Source organism: Lynx rufus, unplaced genomic scaffold, assembly GCF_022079265.1.
Source record: "Lynx rufus isolate CCGP_SWC_20201006 ecotype Redwood Valley unplaced genomic scaffold, mLynRuf1.p SCAF_8, whole genome shotgun sequence".
NCBI classification, from domain to species: domain Eukaryota; kingdom Metazoa; phylum Chordata; class Mammalia; order Carnivora; family Felidae; genus Lynx; species Lynx rufus.
In genome coordinates, this window is record NW_025814896.1 from 23,528,275 (window position 1) to 23,548,683 (window position 20,409).

The following is a 20,409-nucleotide window of genomic DNA, read 5'->3' on the forward strand; positions in this document are numbered from 1 at the left end:
ACCTCTAAAGACACCAGTAAGCAGAGCGGCGTCCAAAGAGAGTTAGGATTCAGAAAAATGCAGAAAATGGGATAAGGCTAACCAAGACAGAAGAGTTTCTGTTAGTAGAAAACAGAAAGATAAAAGATAAAGTAGACACACATGCAGGCACCCTTTAGGAGGGGGAATCTTCCCCTTAGGGGAGGGGAATTCAGGAGGTGTGACTATAGGAAGTGTGCTCAGAAAAAAGGCCACAGAAGCAGAGAAAGTGCTGTGCTGAAGAAAGATACGCATTCACCAAAGGAAGAGGAAATGGGTGCCCTGACCAACAGGGAGAGCACCTAAAAGGGAAATGGGGTTCCAAAGAGGAAAGGAAACTGAGGAATGAAAATGTCTTGGATAGCAGAAAAGCTAAAAAGAACAGGAGGCATGCTCAAGAACCAAGGATCATGGCCGGGAAATGAGAGGACAGAAAAAAATGTGTGCCCTCTGAGATTTAATAAGCATCAGGAAGGTGGCTGCACCCTGAGAACTGTGTAACCAAAAAGGGTGGACTCTGTACATCTTGAAGGCACAGAAAATAAATACACTTTCAGAATGAAAACCAATCTCTCCAGGAAATAAGGTAGTTCAATTTGAGGAACTCATGAAAATGGGTGCAACCCCAAGAATACAGTGACTAGAAAAAGCAGTGAATTCCTTTATTTGTGCAACTGCAAATATCTATCTTTAAACTTCAGGATTTGGATCGCAGACTCTGGAAATGAGGTGCACCCCCCACTTTTGAAGGGCTGGGGAAATGAAGTGGCCCCCAAATTTAAGAAATCTTGGAAAGCATATTGCAAGATCTGGGGCCTGGAGAACGGGATTGGATTTATGGGAATATAGATATCCCCAAAACGTTGGTTATTGGACCCAGATCTGAGAATCATGGGGCAAACCCCAAAATTTGAAATGGAGTGCGTATTCAGAATTGAGGCTCGGAAAAGGTAGTGTCCTCCCAGTTTGGGGGTGGGTGCTTGGGAAATGGGGTACATCCTCAGTTTGAGGGGCTTTGGAAATTAAGATAAAACCCCAGGGCTGGAGTTTAAGAAAGGGGGTGCACCACATTTTCTAAACTATAGAGAAAGGGGACACTCCCATAGTCAGGGGCTTGAGAAAGGGGTGTGCTCCCCAGAATAGGATAAAAGAGTCAATAAAAGAAAACGCATTCCCAAAGCACAAGGCAACAGCAGAGGCTGGTGGTGGAGCTCTCGGGGGCCACAACAGCACAGGTTCTAGCCCTAGCCCTTACCCCCCACCCCCAACACGGCCCGCTCCGCGCCCCAAGCCCGCACCCCGCGGCCCAGCCCCCTCGGGCGGCGCTGATTGGCCGCGGCCGCCGTCATTCCCTAGGGCAGCCCTGGGGATTGGGCGCCGCTCGCACGCCCGCCACGCTCTCAACAGCGGTCCCGGGGCCTCCCTCCGGGCTGGGCGAGCGGGGCCGGGACGGGAGCGAGGCCGGGCAGGGAACCCGAGCAGCGGTGGAGGCCGTCACCGCTCCCGCTAGCACCGCACGCACGGCGTGGGCCCGGCCCAACCCGGCCCCGGCCAGCCGGCTTCTCCTCGCCGCGCCTCGCCGCGAGCTCACCTCACAGCCCCGCTCCGGCTGCGCCGCTCCAGGACCAACCGACAGAAGGACTCTGCGTGCTGCGCACCACGTGACCCCCGGGACGCGCCCAGCGTATCCCCCGCCCCCCACACACACGCACCATCGCCACCACCGAGTGACGCAGCGCCCCAGCTGCCCCGCCCTCGGCCCCGCCCCGCCCGATCCCCGTGGCGACGGCTCCGGCGGGACACGCCCCCTGCCCTGACGCGCGGGAACCACGCTGGCGCCCGGGAACCACGCTGGCGCCCGGATCCACAGCACGAAGTCCCCACTCACCCATAACCACTGAGGTTACACGAAGCCTGGGACTGGACACTATGCATCACCTGTGAATAATGTCTCCTAAATGCGTCTCGAAGCCTCCCACTTTTCTCCATCCCATTGCCAACACTGCAGTCTAAACCACCTCTCTCTTAGATAATGGTGGTCCCCTCCATCGCATTGCCCTTTTCCTTTACAATCTGTTCTTCACATACAGAGGTGGAAGCTTTTCAAAACTCAAGTATAATCACAGCTATCCCCGGCTCAAAGCCCGTTGCTCACTGTTCTTCGGATTGAAATCTTAATCTTCATGGTAGCCTATCAACCAGGCTTTTCAAAGTCTGAACCTAACCGACCTGTCTCACATTTTCTCACATCCCGCTTTCCAAACGTTCTCTGCTCAAGCCAGGTTGCTTGCCGCCTCGGGGTCTTTGCACTAATACCTTCTCTACTTCGCCTCATTAACTCCTAGGAAAGGATTCCAACTGCTGGTGTGGAGAGGACCTGTAGTTTGCCTCTGGGGAGCGAGATCAGAGTTGCAACCACACCAAAAGAGTATGAAATGTTTTCCCAAAGGAATTTGGGAAGTCCCAAGGAGAGGTGCTAAACAATTGTTATTTATGAGCCAATGAGGACTTTATTTTACATTGGAAAGACCAAGCAGCCAGATTGCACTTTGTAAAATGTAAGTCCGATTATGTCACTGTACTGCTTAAAACAACCAATCTGTCTATTCATCTGCATCCTTCATCCTTGCTCATCCTCTGGCCACACTGACTTTCTGTCAGTTTCTATGGCTCTTTCTAAGTTCTTTTCCAGCTCCTGGGTCATTGAATAAGCTGTTGCTTTTTGCAAAGCTGACTCTTCATCATGCAGGTCTCAGTTTATTATCTCCTCAGTGAAACTCTCTTCGGCTACATTATCTAGAAGAGCTTCCCTCCATCACATGCCTGCCCCATGACAATTACTCTCTGCCTTATCACTGTTCATTTTCAACAAAGCACTTAACACAGTTTTAATTATTTTATTTGTTCTCTTGATTGTATTTGTCTATTTCGTAAATTAGAATTAGGGGCTGTCTTATATCAACTGAATTGTCAAACCTGACGAATAATAGATATTCAATGTGTATCTGTGGAAAGAATGAAAGGGAAAGAGAAGCCTATCAGGCTTGAAGAGGGCATTACTTTGGGGCGGAGGGCAGTGCTTAGGAAGAGGTTCTGGGAAACCAGGGACAAAAGCTTCAGTTGTGTTCACTTTGGCAGCACATATACAAAAATTATAACAATACTGAGATTAGTGTGGCCCCTGCCCAAGGATAGCATGCAAATTAGTGAAATATTCCATTGTAAACAAATTTTTTTCAGGAATCTGAGGACCAGAACCACCTGCATAAACTCAGCTAAGTGCTCCAATACAGCTAAGAAAGGACCTTCCCAGGATCTTCTTGGTTTAACATGAAATCATTCAAATGTTAGTGGCTGTTGTGGCATATGGAGAATTTATTGTCCCACAACCATAGTAATGTCAAGAATCCCAGACTCAGTACTCCTGCATAAATACAACATGTTTCTTCACTTATTCAACATGTATGCATTGAGATCCACGCTTGAACTGGGCACCAAAGACACAGGGCAGAATGACATTTGGGCCCTACTCTCAAGGATCTCAAAGCCTGGAAAAGAAATCACCACAGTTTGGGGGAACCTGGGTGGCTCAGTTGGTTGAGTGTCCGACTCTCGGTTTCAGCTCAGGTCATGATCTCGCGGTTCATGGGTTTGAGCCCCACATCAGGCTCTGCACTGAGAGTGAGGAGCCTGCTTGGGATTCTCTCTCTCTGTCTCTCTCTTAGCCCTCCCCTGCTCACTCTCTCTGTCTTGAAATAAATACATAAACTTAAAAAAAAAGTTAAAAAAAATCACACTTTGTAAGTTAAAATTCTTAAAAAAATTTTTTTTAATGTTTATTTTTGAGAGACAGATTGACAGAGCGTGAGCAGGGAAGGGGCAGAGAGGGAGACACAGAATCTGAAGCAGGCTCCAGGCTCCCAGCTGTCAGCACAGAGTCCGACACAGGGCTCAAAGTCACAAACTGTGAGATCATAATATGAGCCAAAGTCGGATGTTTGCCCGGCTGAGCCACCCAGGCACCCCTGTAAGTTAAAATTCTCTTTGACTGTTGCAAGTACAATCACTGACACTGTTGCCAACACAAGCAGAAGAGAACTATATTACAGAAATATTGAGGACAGGGCACCTGGGTGGCTCAGTACATTAAGCAGCTGGACTCTTGATTTTGGCTCAGGTCATGACCTCACAATCGTGAGATCGAACCCCACCTGGGGTTCTACACTGACAGCACGGAGCCTGGTTGGGATTCTCTCTCTACCCCTCCCCTGCTCACACATGCGCTCTCGCTCTCTCTAAATAAATAAATAAACTTAAAAAAAAAAGGATATCGAGGGCCTAGAGCATGGAGGAGGGCAGGCTTGGAAAATCAGCAGACAGAAAAGGAGCTTCACCAAGAAGCAGCTGCTTCTGCCAGCAGCACTACACACCACAGTGGGATTGAATCCTAACATCCTTTTGTCTTTGAGTCACTCACTTAAAAGGCAAAAAAAAAAAAAAAAAAAAAAAAAAAAACTTGGCCAGGAGCCGCTGTTGATTGGTCAATCTCAGGTCACATGAATTAGTTCAAGCTGCAATCTGCCCCTAAGGATATTCCTGCAAATTGGGGAGGCAGGGGAGAACTGATGCTGGCCAGGCAAAAATAACTTGATGCAGATATGAATAAAGTATCTTGAGAGTTAAACTCTGATTCCTGCAAAACCTGGTTTGCCAGCTTCTTCTAAACTGGATGTTCACTGGCTGCTAGTCACAGAACTCCATTTGCCAAATTCTGATCAAAAGCCTGGTCTTACCACTGCCTCCCTGGCAGCATCCATCTTTGGGCCTTAAGAACCTCTTCAGCATCTCACTAGTAGTTGGTCTCAACCTCCCAATTATTTCTTAGATCCTTTCTTCATACAAAATAGGCATTCAACTAATAGTTGTAATTAGTGAATAAGTGAATGAATGTAAAGCAGCCTCAATTCCACAGAGTAGACTCTCTCCTGCTAAGTATCTAGCCAATTTAGAACCCCGGCTTCAGCCTGTAAAATGACAGCTCCACAACAAAATCGTGCATACACCCAAAGTATACAGCAGCACAAGAGGCATTCAGTAGCTACACGGAAAGTCCTCTCACTCCGTAAGCATCTCTTCATTACTCTTCATTACTCTTCATTACTTTTCTTCTTAAATTGTCACATTTAGGTTAAATAGCATATGAGAAAATGTATTATAAACTGCAAAGCTCTATATAAATGATTTTCTGATTGCTTCCTTCCTAGATTCGTCATCACCTGGAGTATTCAAAATGTCCTTGACTAAAGAGAAGCAGAACTAAAGGCCTTAAGTAAGATAGGATATTCAATTAGAGAAAACTAATCTTTCTCAGCCTCTAGCTAGCAAACCTTTACACTCTGTCCTTATGCAACCCCAAGGTATTTACAATGAGTCTGTCTAAAGGGGAAAACTAAAATAGAAATCAAGCCCCTTAGCTGTGACTCATACTGAACAGACCCCATATACTCAGAGCATCACCAAGCTTAAGCCTGTCAGTCTCCAGAGCAGGAACTGGGGCATGATATCTGCAGCACCCAGCTGAGTGTGAGAACTCAGGAAGCCGGAAACCACAGTCACAGCAGCATCTGAGAGGTCCAAGAACCTTCACAAGGCGCCAGGGGCCCAAGGGAAGCAAGTTGAGTCTTGGCCCTGGCCTGAGGTCTTCCAGTCTGGACCTGATGGAAAGTTCTTGAGCCTTAGTGCTCTCCCGGTGAGGGGGAGGAGAATTAAGTAGGAATTTCCAGCATTTTGCAAGATTATAAGAAGGGAGGGAGAAGAGGAAAAGGAGAGAACATTTTTTATTCTTGTCCTAGCTACTAAAAAGAGTGATAAAATTCCCCTGGACCACTTCAAGGGACTATGTCCTGTTCAGCTCTGTACTTTGGGGACCCCAATACCTAGCACTGTTCCCTGTACTTTAAGCATACTTAATGCATATTTCTTGTGAGTTGAAACTCATGCCAATCAGAGATAAAGAGAAAGGGGGGAGGAGTTTAGCCCTAGGGACTAAAAGAATGGAATGGAGGTTTAAAAAGTTGATGAAATGAACAGTCTCTAAATCTGCTGGTGCTCCACTCCCCAAAAGTCTTATAATTTAATTTTAAATAGTTAATGGTTTGTCATATGGTTCAAATGCCAGAAACTATATAAAAGGTATACAATACAAAGTTCCCTCAAATTCCTGTCATTGGTCCTATTTCCACTGGTTAATCACTATTCTTACTTTCTTAGGAAGACTTTAAGGATTTCTTTTTTTTTTTTTAATGCCACACAGGTTTTTTTTTTTAAGTTTATTTAATTATTCTGAGAGAGACAGAGAAAGCACAAGCAGGGGAGGGCAGAGAGAGAAGGAGAGAGAGTCCCAAACAGGCTGTCGGACACTTAACTGACTGAGCCACCCAGGTGCCCCCTTTCAGGATTTCTCTCTCTATATATATATGTATATAAATTCAAATATATTCTGACTCTTTTATTCAAAAGGAAGCATTTTTTTAAGATTTTTTTTTTCTAAGTAATCTCTACACCAATGTGGGGCTTCAACTCACAATCCCAAGATCAAGAGACGTGATCTACTCACTGAGCTAGTCAGGGCCCCCAAAAGGAAGCATTTATATATGTTGTCCTCCATCTTACTTTTTTTTGCTAAACAAGGTTAGACACCCTAGAATACATTTTGTACAATGGCATAAAAATAATTTCCTCATTATCTTGTTTTACTTTATTGCTGCATAGTATTCCTTGTGTGGATGTACTATAATTTGCTTCATCAGTCCCTTATTGAAGGAAATTTGGGTTGCTTTCAATCTTGTGCAATTTATTTAACTGTTTATTTATTTATTTTGAGAGAGAAAGCATGCACGTGTGAGTGGGAGAGGGGCAAAGAGAAAGGGAGAGACAGAATCCCAAGCAGGTTCTGAGCTGTCAGTGCAGAGCCTGATGCAGGGCTCAATCTCATGAACCATGAGATCATGACCTGAGCAGAAATCAAGAATCAGATGCTTAACTGACTGAGCCACCCAGGTACTTCCAATCTTTTGCAGTTTAAAAACAATGTTCCGGGGCGCCTGGGTGGCGCAGTCAGTTAAGCATCCGACTTCAGCCAGGACACGATCTCGCGGTCCGTGAGTTCGAGCCCCGCGTCGGGCTCTGGGCTGATGGCTCAGAGCCTGGAGCCTGTTTCCGATTCTGTGTCTCCCTCTCTCTCTGCCCCTCCCCCGTTCATGCTCTGTCTCTCTCTGTCCCAAAAATAAATAAACGTTGAAAAAAAAATAAAAAAATAAAAAATAAAAACTGTTCCATTTACAAATTGTAAAGCACATGTGCACAGACAGAACTGTACTCTAAATTCTCAGAAATGGAAGCTATGAGCCACAGCAATATATGCATTTATAACTTTGTTAGAGATTACAATTTGCCCTCTATAGATTCCGCAAAGATACATAACTCCACAGTTGCAAAATGTGTCACAAGTAATCTGTTACTTGCAATAATTAAAATCCAGCAATTTATTTATAGTTTAAGCGAAAGAAGCAGTTTCAAAATTATTCCCATTATCTTAGTCTCATTTACTTTCATTCCCGGTAAGGAAAGAAATGAGTAATGTTCTAGTTTCTACTTACAAATGTGTATAACACACTGCACAATTGTGTGTATCATATATGTCAATGTCACCCCCCCATGTGTCTTTAAAAGAGATATATCAGAAATTATCTTGATGATTTTGATGTAGAATAAAATATCCTTAAGCATGAAAGGACAAGTCATTAAGGAAAATATTATATATTGAACAACATTTAAAAATTCTATTCTGTCCACAAGTATAACATACATAAACAGATAGTTTCAGGTATGTAGGGAAATGAGACTGGGAATGGAGGCTAAGGAAGTGTAACTCAAACAAAGAGGGGCCATTCACTTTGTTTCCAATGTTCATAAACGATGCTGCATTAAGAAAAAGTGAAAAGGGGGTAAAAAAGAAAACCTACTTAAGATAGAACGTGGTTTTGGCTAAAATGAAGCCCAGGCTCGGGAGGATTAAAAAATTGATGATGAGGGTGCCTGGGTGGGTCAGTCGGTTGAGCATCCAACTTTGGCTCAGATCATGATCTTGAGGTTCATGGGTTTGAGCCCCAAGTTGGGCTCTGTCCTGACAGCTCAGAGCCTGGAACCTACTTCAGATTCTGTGTCTCCCTCTCTCTCTGCCCTTCCCCCCATCATGCTCTGTCTCTCTGTCAAAAATAAATAAATATTTAAAAAAATTAATTCATGCTCTGTCTCTTTCTGTCTCAAAAATAAATAAACGTTAAATTTTTTTTTTTTTTTTTTTTTTTAAAAGGGGCGCCTGGATGGCTCAGTCGGCTAAGCATCCGACTTCAGCTCAGGTCATGATCTCGTGGCCCGTGAGTTCGAGCCCCGCGTCGGGCTCTGTGCTGACCACTCAGAGCCTGGAGCCTGTTTCAGATTCTGTGTCTCCCTCTCTCTGACCCTCCCCCATTCATGCTCTGTCTCTTTCTGTCTCAAAAATAAATAAACGTTAAAAAAAATTTTTTTTTAATTATTTAAATGATGGTTTGGGGAGATATTTTATTTTAAAAAAGGGGGGGAGAGAAACAATGTTGCAACAAATAATTCTCTTAGTGGGGTGCCTGGGTGACTCAATCAGTTGAGTTTCCGACTTTGGCTCAGGTCATAATCTCACAGCTTATGAGTTTGAGTCCGAGTTGGGCTCTGTGCTGACAGCTCAAAGCCTGGAGACTACTTCAGACTCTGTGTCTCCCTCTCTCTGCCCCTCCCCTGCTCGCACTCTGTCTCTGTCTCTCTCTCCCAAAAACAAATAATAAAACATTAAAATTTTTTTTAATTCTTAGTGATGATCATTCATAACGTTTCCAATTGTTATAAACAATGTTTCATTAAACAGCCTTGTATATTCAATACAGGAGAAAAAGAGAAAAAGTGGAGTTGGGCTGGCTTAATGAAATAGTGAACCAAGAATATGAGTATATCCTGAGTATATCCGTGTAATTATATGTATTTGAAGTTTTAAAAAAAGTGATGATGATGGTGGTGATGGTGAAGAATGTTAATAACTGACATTCTGCTGCCCAAATCCCACTGGATTTCTTCTTGCCTGCTTATTGACTCACTAAGACCCAAAAGCTCTCTTCACCTTCTTGCTGCCCCACACTTGTGCGTTTGAAATCTCACCTCCGTGACTTCACCCAACCCAGCACAGGCCATGGTTCCCTTGGGCCTAAAACCATATCTCACATCCAATCTTAATTCCAAATTCCAGGCTCTAAATAGCACTCTAAAAGTCACTGGGTGATAATTATGGAGAAACAGGTAGTCCCAGGTACTCTCACACCTTATTCCACTTTTTCTGCTCTCTTTGACTATATCATTGTCTTTTTTTTTTCCTTGCTTCTTCATAAACCCTTTTCAGGTCTTTATGCTTTTTTTTAAAAGTTTACTTATTTGTTTAAGCAATCTCTACACCCAAAGTGGGGCTCAAACTCATGATCCCAAGATCAAGAGTCACATGCTCCTCTGACTGAGCCAGCCAGGCGCCTCTGGGTCTCTATACTTTTCAAAGGTTTATTTATCCTAGTTGCTAAATCATCATCCCTCCTCCTCCTTTTATTTTCAGGGGAGGCTTTTCATTGCAAGAGATAAAATAGAGGCAGAAACCTCTGCATACTTGGCTAAAGTAGAGACGAAAATTGCCATAAAAACCCAAATGACAAAACCTGACAATTACAAGAGAGTTGGATCCTGCCCACATTTAACTCTCCCTGCCCCAGAAGGCCTCTGTCCTCCCACCAGATGCCTTGGGGTAGGACCTCTGACTTTTCAAAGGCCAGATGGGGAAATAAAATTTATATTTATATTCCCTATAGATTTCCAATTTTTTCTTTCACTCCTACACACTCACCTTTGCCTATCTCCCCTTCCTATTGTATTTCAAATCTTTATCTTACCCCCTTTTTTTAATATGTATTTATTTAGGGTGCCTGGCTGGTTCAGTCAGAAGAGCATGCAACTCTTCATCTCAGGGTCTTGAGTTCCAGCCCCATGTTGGGGGAAGAGATTACTTAAACAAATAAAACTTCTTTTTTTTTTTTTTTAAGGGGCGCTGGGTGGCTCAGTCGGTTAAGTGTCTGACTTCGGCTCAGGTCATGATCTCACAGTTCCTGAGTTCGAGCCCAGTGTCAGGCTCTGCGATGACAGCTCAGAGACTGGAGTCTGCTTAGGATTCTGTGTCTCCCTCTCTGTGTTCCTCTCCTGCTCATGCACACACTCTCTCTCTTTAAAATAAATAAAAATTTTTAAAAATTAAAAAAAAAATTAAGATCTGTTTCAGGTGTGCCTGGATGGTTCAGTCGGTTTAGCACCCAACTCCAGCTCAGGTCATGATCTCACAGTTTGTGACTTCAAGGCCCACATTGGGCTCTCTGCTGTCAGCAGAGCTGGCTTCGGATCTTCTGTATCCCTTTCTCCCTGTCCCTCCCCTGCTCATGCACTCTCTCTCTCTCTGTAAAATAAATAAACATTAAAATAAACGAATAAAAATAAATGAATAAATAATAATCTTTCATATACTCAGAATTTAAAATTGATAAGGGTGGGGACTTTGTTTTGTTTACTGCTATATCCCCAGTGCATGGAATAATGTCTAGCATGAAAGAGGTACTTAAAATTTCTCATGGATGGCAATATCAAACAATATTTTTGGAGTACTTCCATTATGCCCTCTATTCTAAGTTTCTTTACACATTTATTTTCTCACCTAATCTTTATAACAACCTTATAAGATTTAACAACTCTTTAAATGTGATGTCCCAAACTTTTCAGTGGCCTGTGAACAACTGAGAAAAAAATAACAGGTCAATTTTAAGCATGTGCAGATCTATCTGTAGTGTAAATATTCACACTGGGGCTGATTTCAAACTACCAGTGTGAGATCAACTGGCTCCACAAATTCCTGGACATTTAATAATTGGTTCATGAGCTGGTACAAACCCTCCAGCACATCACTGGCTAGCAGAGCATGGAAGACCTTTCACAAATTAGTACTTATGTATCTTTCCAAAGAAATCGTCTCTGACTTTTCAACTCACCCACGCAATCGAATTGTACAGAATTCCTGTCTGTGTGAGAACATGCCCTGCTTGTCTATACTTAATTGTCATTGGGCAACGTGCTCTATATCTGAGAAGATCTTTCATCTTTCCTTTTTATATCCCGTCTTTACATTGATGCATCTCCAAAGCAACCCCAACCACTTCAACAAATAGTTGTTAAACAACCAGTACATTCCAGGCAGGATGCTAGGAGCTGGGGGAGAGGGGAAGGATAGAGATAAAGGAGAAGCAGTCCATGTTCTCAGAGTAGCTCACAATCTGGTAGTAAAGGCAAGTGTGTAAGCTGGATTACAATCCAATAAGAGCAATAATGAGAGATTGATGGAGTCTAACAAGTGTAGGCAGGATAATGGCCAACTTCCTAGAGGATAAAACACGAACGTATTTAAGGACAGATATTTTCTAGGCGTGGAGATACAGGCCATCTGAGACTTTACAAACAGATTAAAAAGTGGGGTAAGACAGATGATAGGGCATTCTGGATTCCTCTGTGCTCCCCAAACTGTCAGTGGGAAACCACTGTACTCCATTATAGGAGAATCTCCAATAGGAAAATGATCAAAATCAATGAATAGATTATGAACACAGGACTTCAAAATAAAATCTTTTTTTTAAGTTTATTTTGAGAAAGAGAGAGAGAGCACAAGCAGGGGAAAGGCAGAGAGAGAGGGAGAAAGAATCCCAAGCAGTTCCTGAACTATCAATGCAGAGACCAATGCAGGGCTCAAACCCACGACCCGTGAGATCATGACCTAAGCTGAAACCAAGAGCCAAAATTAAGATTCAGACGCTTAACTGACTGAGCGACCCAGGTGCCCCAAAATCCTTTTTAAAAATGGGGTGCCTGGCTGGCTCATTCAGTAGAGCATGCAACTCTTGATCTCTGGGCTGTGATTCAAGTCTCATGTTGGGTGTAGAAAATACTTAAAAACAAAATCTTAAAGGGGTACCTGGGTGGCTCAGTTGGTTAAGTGTCTGACTTCAGCACAGGTTATGATCTCATGGTTTATGGGTTTGAGTCCTGCGTCAGGCCCTATGCTGTGTGGAGCCTACTAAGGATTTTCTCTCTCCCTCTCTCTCTGCCCCTCCCCCACTCTCTCTTTCTCTCTCTCAGTAAGTAAATAAAAACTTAAAAAAAATTTTAATAATAAAATATTTTAAAAAATCATGAACACAAGGAGAAATATGATAAGTCACCATCTTGAGGGGCACCTAGGTGGCTCAGTTGGTTAAGCATCCAAGTCTTGATTTCAGCTCAGATCATGATCTCACGGTTTCTGAGTGTGAGCCCCACATGAGGCTTCCTGCTGTCAGTGCAGAGCCTGCTTGGGATTCTCTTTCTACCCCATTTGCACCCTCTCTTTCTCTTTCTCAAAATAGATAAAAATAAACTTTAAGAAATAAGTCAACATCTTGAGAAATGTTTGCCAAAATTTTGTACCTGTTGCTTATCATCAAATCCATGGCCAGCAAACTAGGTATTCTGTTGATGGATCAAAGAACACCATAGAACTTGATAGCCCTGTTTCAATCAATACAAGCATTGGAAAATGTAGCAAAAAAAAATATCAGAAATGACAAATAAATGTTGGTGGCATATAGAGAAGAGTAAACGTGATAAATATATAAATAAAAAATAATGAAACTAACACTATGTTACAGCTACTGATTTATGTGCCTTACTTGTATTAAATTATTTAACTTTTGTCTCAATTTGATAAAGTAGGTATTATTATTATCCCACAGATATTTCACAGATGGGAAAACTGAGACTTAAGACAAGTTAAATGAGTCCCTCAGTGTTACGGACATATAGTGGCATGCTGGAGCCAGCCTCTTCTGGCTTGCAAGAGCTGATAAATATTCAGTTGGAGCTTAAAATAGGCAATAGTGGGAATATTTACATTATGGCAAATATTACACATCAGGCTTTCTTGTTTTTGTTTTTGTTTTTGTTTTTTTTAAGAGAGACAATTTATCAGCATACCATTGGTAGTCTTGGGTATTATTCAAGGCCCTGGAGACAAAATAATGAACAAAATGAACAAAAGTACCTGCCTTCATGGAGTTTATAGACTAATGGTAAGAGATGGGCAATGAACAAATAAGTAAAATATATGGTACATTAGATGATGACAAATGTTATGAAGAAAAATAAAGCAGGAAAGGGGAATAAGTAGTTAGAGAGAGTCAGAGGATGGTCAGCCTCACAGAGAAGGTAACATCTAGGCGTGCTTGGATGGCTTAGTCAGTTGAGATTTCAACTCTTGATCATGATCCAGGGTCATGGAATTGAGCCCCACATTTAAGCTCCGTGCTGAACATGGAGCCTGCTTAAGAGTCTTTCTCTCTCAGGTGCCTAGGTGGCTCACTTGGTTAAGCATCTGACTTGGTTTCAACTCAGGTCATGATCTTGCAGTTTGTGAGATCGAGCCCTGCAGCAACCCCTGTGCAAGCCTGCTTAAGATTCTTTGCCTCCCTCTCTCTCTGCCCCTCCCCATTTGCACTCTCTCTCCAAATAAATAAACATTAAAAAATCTCTCTCTCTGCTCCTCCCCATTTGCACTCTCTCCAAATAAATATTAAAAAGAATATTCTCTCTCTCCCTCTGCCCTTCTCCCGCACTCATGCTCTTTCTCTCTCTCTAAGAGAAAAAGAATTTAAAAAAGAGGGGCCCTTGGGTGGCTCAGTTGGTTGAGCACCTGACTCTTGATTTCAGCTCCTTGGGTCATGATCCTGGGGTTATAGGATCAAGCCCAGAGGCAGGCTTCTAGCTGAGTGTGGAGCCTGCTTGGGATTCTGTCTCTCTTTTTGTCTCTGTCTCCAATCCCCTCTGCCCCTTTCCCCTGTTCACACTTTCTCTCTAAAATTAAAAAAAAAAAATTTTTTTAATAAGTTAACATCTGATTAGTGACTTTAAGGAAATAGTAAGGAGGCAGAATTGCATCTGTCTTGAAGAATGTCCTAAGCAAAACTTCATAAATGCAAGGTTCTTATAGGTACAAATGTAGGTTGGGTATTTAAGGAACAACAAGGAAGCCAGTTGCCTGGAACAGAGAGAGTAAAGGGGAATCTGTAAGGAAGAGTGTGATAAATATACATAGGCATTGTTTTTTTTATCTAAACAAAAATTTTATCTTGGTATTCATAGCTGGATAAATCAGAAACTTTAGCAAAAATAATAGCTAATGTTTTTGGGGTTTGTTGAATAATATAGCTCATGTTTTTGAATGTTTACTGTGAGTTGAACACTGTGCTAAGTTATTCACATACATTATCTTACTTAGTCTTCTTCATATCATTTTACTTAATCCTCATAGCCGTCTGTGAGGCTGGGAAAAGTGAAACCTAACTAAAAGATTAAATAAATTATACAGAATTACAATATGTAGGAGAATGGATGAGAAGCCATGCCTGTTCCTGTCTGCTCTACACCTACCCTTCTCTACCCTTCTCTACTAGATTGAATTGGTAGGTGAATTTCTTAGATCCACAGAGTTAATTTGAGTGAAGAGGTTTCAATGTAATTGTAGGGCAACTGAAGGATGTTATTAGGTATGTGGGTGTGATTTGGCTTATGATTAGAAAAACAAAAACCTATAGCCCTTAAGAAAGGCATTAAGAATTAACTGAAGGGAGGGCACCTGGGTGTGGCTCAGTCGGTTAAGCGTCCTACTTTCAGCTCAGGTCATGATCTCACAGTTTGTGAGTTTGAGCCCCACATTGGGCTCTCTGCTGTCAGAGAGCCACTTTAGATCCCCTGTCCCTCTCTCTCTATGCCTCCCCCCACCCCGCGCGTGCTCTCTCTCTCTTTCAAAAATAAATAAACATTAAAAAAAGTAAAAAAAAAAAAAAACTGAAGGGAAGAAAAATGAATTAACTAAAAGAATAATTTTAATTGAGGGTGATGGGGAAAGACACACATAGAAGGTACCATTTGAACTGGACCTTGAAGACTAAATATCAGATCCTTACATACCGGTCAATGGCATTCATGTTAAGGAGGCAGAAACCACATTTTACCAAAGAGAATTTAATATAATGGATTGTTAACTATATAACTGAGGAAGAAACCTAAGGTATCACATTGGTAGTAATTGCAGGAACAGCTACCACTCCTAGGGCTTAGGAAACAAAGGGAAGAGGTTGGAATTATTAAAACACAAAACTTAAAAATAAACAAACAAATAAACAAACAAACAAACGAAGGAAGGGCCAAACAGAGCTGAAATTCAGATGTCTGAAGAGAAGGTGCTGCTTGGCAGGTGCTTGTGTCTGTGAATTCAGAGGAAGGGCCCCATGGGGTTTGGACCCAGACCGGCCAGTAGAAGACACTGGGCAGTCAGTGCCAGTGTCTCTGAAGAGAGAATAATGAGACTGGTTCTATGAGTGTTGTAAAAACTGCAAACTGATTGAGCTGCTGTAATGGGAAGGAGTGGCCACTGCTAGAATTGAAGCTTTGCTGGATGCCACAGAGGGCAACAGAAAGCAAGCAGGAAGGTTTCCATCGTTCCTTGTGAGCCTTGCAGTGTTCTTCTAGTACTCTCTTAGGAGAGCTTAACAGAGAGCCAGTAGGTAAAAGCAAAGTATTTGCAGAGTCCCAACCCCAAAATCATAAAGCAGAGGGTAGATTTGGAGCTGAAAAAATATCTAATAACTGACTCATCTGATAGGCAGGCTTTGCATGGTCTGGTTTTTCATAAGCTTCTTTGTTACAGTCACATAACCTTCTGGCAGATCCTTAAAGACAGCATACTTCCTCCTGCTACCAGGCCTTTTGCATATTCTATTCTTTGACTGAACTGTTCTTTACCTATTAAATGCTATTCCTTGCACTAAATCTTCCTTTAAAATGTTTTCATAACACCTTAGACTTCTCTTGTAGCATTTGTCACAGTTGTACATCTTTTTACTCGTTACAGTCTTTTGATTAACTCCTGCCTCCTCCAACTAGATTGTAAGTTCCAGGAGGGCAGGGGCCATGACTGTTTTTGTCCTCCTTTGTTTTCCCAGTGCCTGGGACTGCCACATAGTAGAAATTCAGTATATATTTGTTAAAGGAAATATTTCAATATCCTGAAAATGGAGAATGAAGCCATTACACGATAAGATATATGTATTAGAAAGCAGAGATTTGGGGCCTTTTTATTTCCATTTTCTCCCTCCAGCATATTGTTCTAGAGGATCCTTTTCTTTTTCTTTTTTTCCCTTCTTTTTTACTGAGGTAAAATTCATATAACATAAAATTAATCATTAACCATGCTAATATGTCTAATTTTTGGCATTTAGTACATTCACAATGTTATGCAACCATAACCACTAGCTAGTTCCAGAACATTTTCATCATACCAAAAGGAAATCTCATACCCATTAAATAGTCACTCCCCATACTTCCCTCCCCACACTCCCTGGCAACCACTGGTCAGCTTTCCATCTTTATGGAATTACGTATTCTGAATGTTTCTTTCCTTTTCTTTTTTCCTTTCTTTTTTCCCTTTCTTTCTTTTTATTTATGTTGATGTTGGGGGAGAGAGAATCCCAAGCAGGTTGTCAGCACGAAAAATGATGCAGGGCTCAATCTCACAAACTGTGAGTTCATGACCTGAGCCCAAATCAAGAGTTGGATGCTTAAATGACTGAGCGACCCAAGTGTCCCTGAATGTTTCCTATGATAATACATGACCTTTTGTGTCTGGCTTCTTTCATTTAGCATAATGTTTTTGAGGTTCATTTACTTTGTAGCATATATCAGTACTTCCTTTTTATGGCTGAATAATATTCCATTATTTGGATATAAACACAGTTTATGCATTCATCAGTTGATAGACATTTGGATTGTGTCCATTTTTTCGGTTATAACAAATAGTAGTGCTATGAAAATTTGTGTATAGTATTTGTTTGAAAACATATTATGTATTTTTGAAACAAGATCAAGAGTCACATGGTCTACCAACTGAGTCAGACAGGTCCCCTGAAAATACATCTTCAGTGCTCAGGTCTATACCTAAGAGTGAAATTACTGGGTCACATGGTAATTCTATATTTCACCTTTACAGAAACTTGCCAAACTGTTTTCCACAGGAGTTGCACCATTTTACATTTCCACCAGTGATGTCTGAGTGTTCTACTTTTTCCACATTCTTGCTAGCATCTCTATTTTCTTTTGCAACCACTGCATACAAGTCATGTTCATGCTGCATAGATTCCAACTCAGATGTTTCACTTATATAAGGATGTAGGACTTGGTTATTTAGAGATATTTAGACGTATAATGTCTCTTTGGGCTTCCTCCAGAAAATAATTGCTAAGGACTTATTTTTTTCCGGCTCCAAAAAAGAATGAATGAGCCTACTAAATACATCCTTTTTTTTCTGGGCTGTTCATTGTACAGGACCATTCACTCATATCATGTAATCACATGCTTTCATTCAAAATCATTGTGTGTTGATGCTTCTTTTGTTTTTCATCCATGATTTTCAAGGTATGTCTCCATCTTGTGATGCCTCGTCAGCAGGATCCTCCTATTGCTAGATTCGCTTAAATCCCAAATCTTTTGCAGTGTTATGCTTGATTGCATTTCTTTTTGCTTCCGTTAACAGATTTTTTTTTCCACTTGACTACTGTTTATTGAGGATCCATCATGAGCCTGTTTCAACCCCACAACATCCTTACACTGGGCCCTACAGAGGAGGGACAGGAGGGGGCTAGACAGCGACTGCAGCTTGAGGCCCTGTTCTGCCGCAGGACTGACATCAAGTGTCCGTATATGTCTGCCAGCCAAATGAATGGGTCATCGGAGCATCAAACCCATTTCCCAGAAAATAGTGAGGTTCAGGAGAGAAGTTATCTGGGCCCAAGGGCTGCTGTGGGGGAGGTTCTGGCCTGCTGTACTTTCCTTTCCTCCCTTCAGGGTGAACTGTTAGCAGATACTTTTTTTAAGATTTATTATTATCATTGTTTCTTCATTTTTGAGAGAGAGAAAGAGAGACAGAGTGTGAGCAGGAGAGGGGCAAAGAGAGAAGGAGATGCAGAATCTGAAGCAGGCTCCAGGCTCTGAGCTGTCAGCACAGAGCCTGACACGGGGCAGGGCCTGAACCCATGAACTGTGAGATCATAACCTGAGCCAAAGTCAGTCACTCAACTGATGGAGTCCCAAGATTTTTTATTATTTTTAAGTAATCTCTATACCCAATGTGGGGCTCGACCTTATAACCCCGGGATCAAGAATTTCATGCTCTACCAGGTGCCCCCCTATTAACAAATACATTTTTAAAAAATGTTTATTTATTTAAACTTATTTATTTATTTGTTTAGAGAGTACAGGGAGGAACAGGGAGAGAGAGGGGGAGAGAGAGAATCTGAAGCAGGTACCATGCTGTCAGCACAGAGCCCGATGTGGGGCTTGAACCTACAAATTGTGAGATCATGACCTGAGCGAAAATCAAGAGTCTGATGCTCAGCCAACTGAGCCATTTTTAGCCTCATTAGCAGACATTTTTAAACAATACACTGCCTCCTAAATTGCAATGTTTTATTCAGTTCTCTGGTAGTCACATCAGGATATTTTAGGATAAATATATATTGCTTTGTCTGGTTCTCTATTCCTGCTTCTACCATTCCTTCACTTTAAATATTACTTGATTTGTATGCATTTGTCAAACTCATCTATTAGTACAGTTAAGATTTGTGCATATCACTGTAAAATTTACCTCATTAAAAAAATCATAACTACTAAATTCTAGCTAAGAATAGGCAATGCTGGAGCGCCAGGGTGGCCCAGTCTGTTAAGTTTCCGACTTCGGCTTAGGTCATGATCTCACAGTCTGTGAGTTCAAGCCCAGGATCGGGCTCTGTGTTGACAGCTCAGAGCCTGGAGCCTGCTTCAGATGTTTCTCCCTCTCTCTCTGCCCCTCCCCCCTGCAAAAGTAAATAATAAACATTAAAAAAATAAAAAATAAAAGAATATGCAATGCTGAAGTATTTAGTGATAAATGTACTGATGTGTATAATTTATTCAAAAAGTATTAAAGAGGTGCTTGGCTGGCTCAGTCGGTGGAGTACTCAACTCTTGATCTCGGGGTTGTGAGTTTGACCTCCACATTGGGTGTAGAGATCACTTAAAGATAAAATGTTTTTAAGACTTTTTTTCTTAAAATATATATTTTTTAATATTTATTTTTGAGAGAGAGAGAGAGAGAGGGAGGAGGAGGGGGAGGGGCAGAGTGAGTGAGAGGGAGACACAGAATCTGAAGCAGGATCCAGGCTCCAAACTGTCAGCACAGAGCCCAAGGAACCCACGAACCCAGTGATCATGATCTGAGCTGAAGTCAGTCGCTTAACCGACTGAGCCACCCAGACGCCCCATTAAGATTTTTTTCAGTGTTTATTTTTGAAAGGCAGGGAAGGGCAGAGAGAGAGGCGGACAGAAGATCTCAAGTGGGTTCTGAAGAGCCCAATACAGGGCTCAAATTCATGAACCTTGAGATCATGACCTCAGCTGAAGTTGGATGCTTAACCAACTGAGCTGCCCAGGTGCCCCAAAGATAAAATCTTAAAAATAAAAAATAAAAAAAATTGAAAATTAAGCTGGATGAAGGGACAGACAGAGGGTTGGTACATAGTTATGTGGTAAAGCAAACATTACAAAATATTAAATGTAAAATAGGTGGGGGCACCAGGAGGGCTCAGTTGGTTAAGCATTCAACATTTGATTTCGGCTCAGGTCATTATCTCATGGTTCATAAGAAGGAGCTCTATGTCGGGTTTCATGCAAACAGCACAGAGCCTGCTTGGAATTCTCTCTCTCTCGCTCTCTCTCTCTGTCTCTCTGCCCCTTCCCTGTGTGAGTTCTCTCTCTCAAAATAAATAAATAAACTTTAAAAAATGAAAATAGGTGGTAGGCACATATACAATGATCTCAACTGATAATTTTCATAATAAAATGTTGAAAAAATACTCCTTAACTCTATAATGATCTACATCAATCAGCTCCTTCCAGAAGATTCTGTGACCACTTGCATCATAGTCTGATCCCGTCAATTAATTTCATTTGGTATAAATAAATAAACAGATTTAGAGGAATAAATGGGATAATGTATAGAAAATAGTTTATAAACTATTGTCATTTAAATATGCTATTATTAATAGTATGATGTTCAAGGTATTGAGTTCATGCAAAATTTTAATACAAAACACTATGTTGAACATG

General features: G+C 41.7%; 1 protein-coding gene and 1 pseudogene across 2 annotated transcripts in view; one reads left to right on the plus strand and one right to left on the minus strand.

Annotated features, from left to right (window-relative positions):
• Positions 1-20,409, minus strand: part of PHF20 (PHD finger protein 20) — a 173,159-nt gene that overhangs the window by 147,188 nt on the left and 5,562 nt on the right. The window contains exon 1 of one of the 2 annotated variants that reach the window (XM_047068403.1): positions 1,610-1,671. The exons of the other annotated variant lie outside the window; for it this stretch is intronic. The gene's annotated coding sequence lies outside the window, so the exon portion shown is untranslated. Of the gene's footprint in view, positions 1-1,609; positions 1,672-20,409 lie in introns of those variants that run through there. 2 annotated transcript variants of the gene reach the window in all.
• On the plus strand, positions 3,141-3,253 carry LOC124504449 (uncharacterized; annotated as a pseudogene).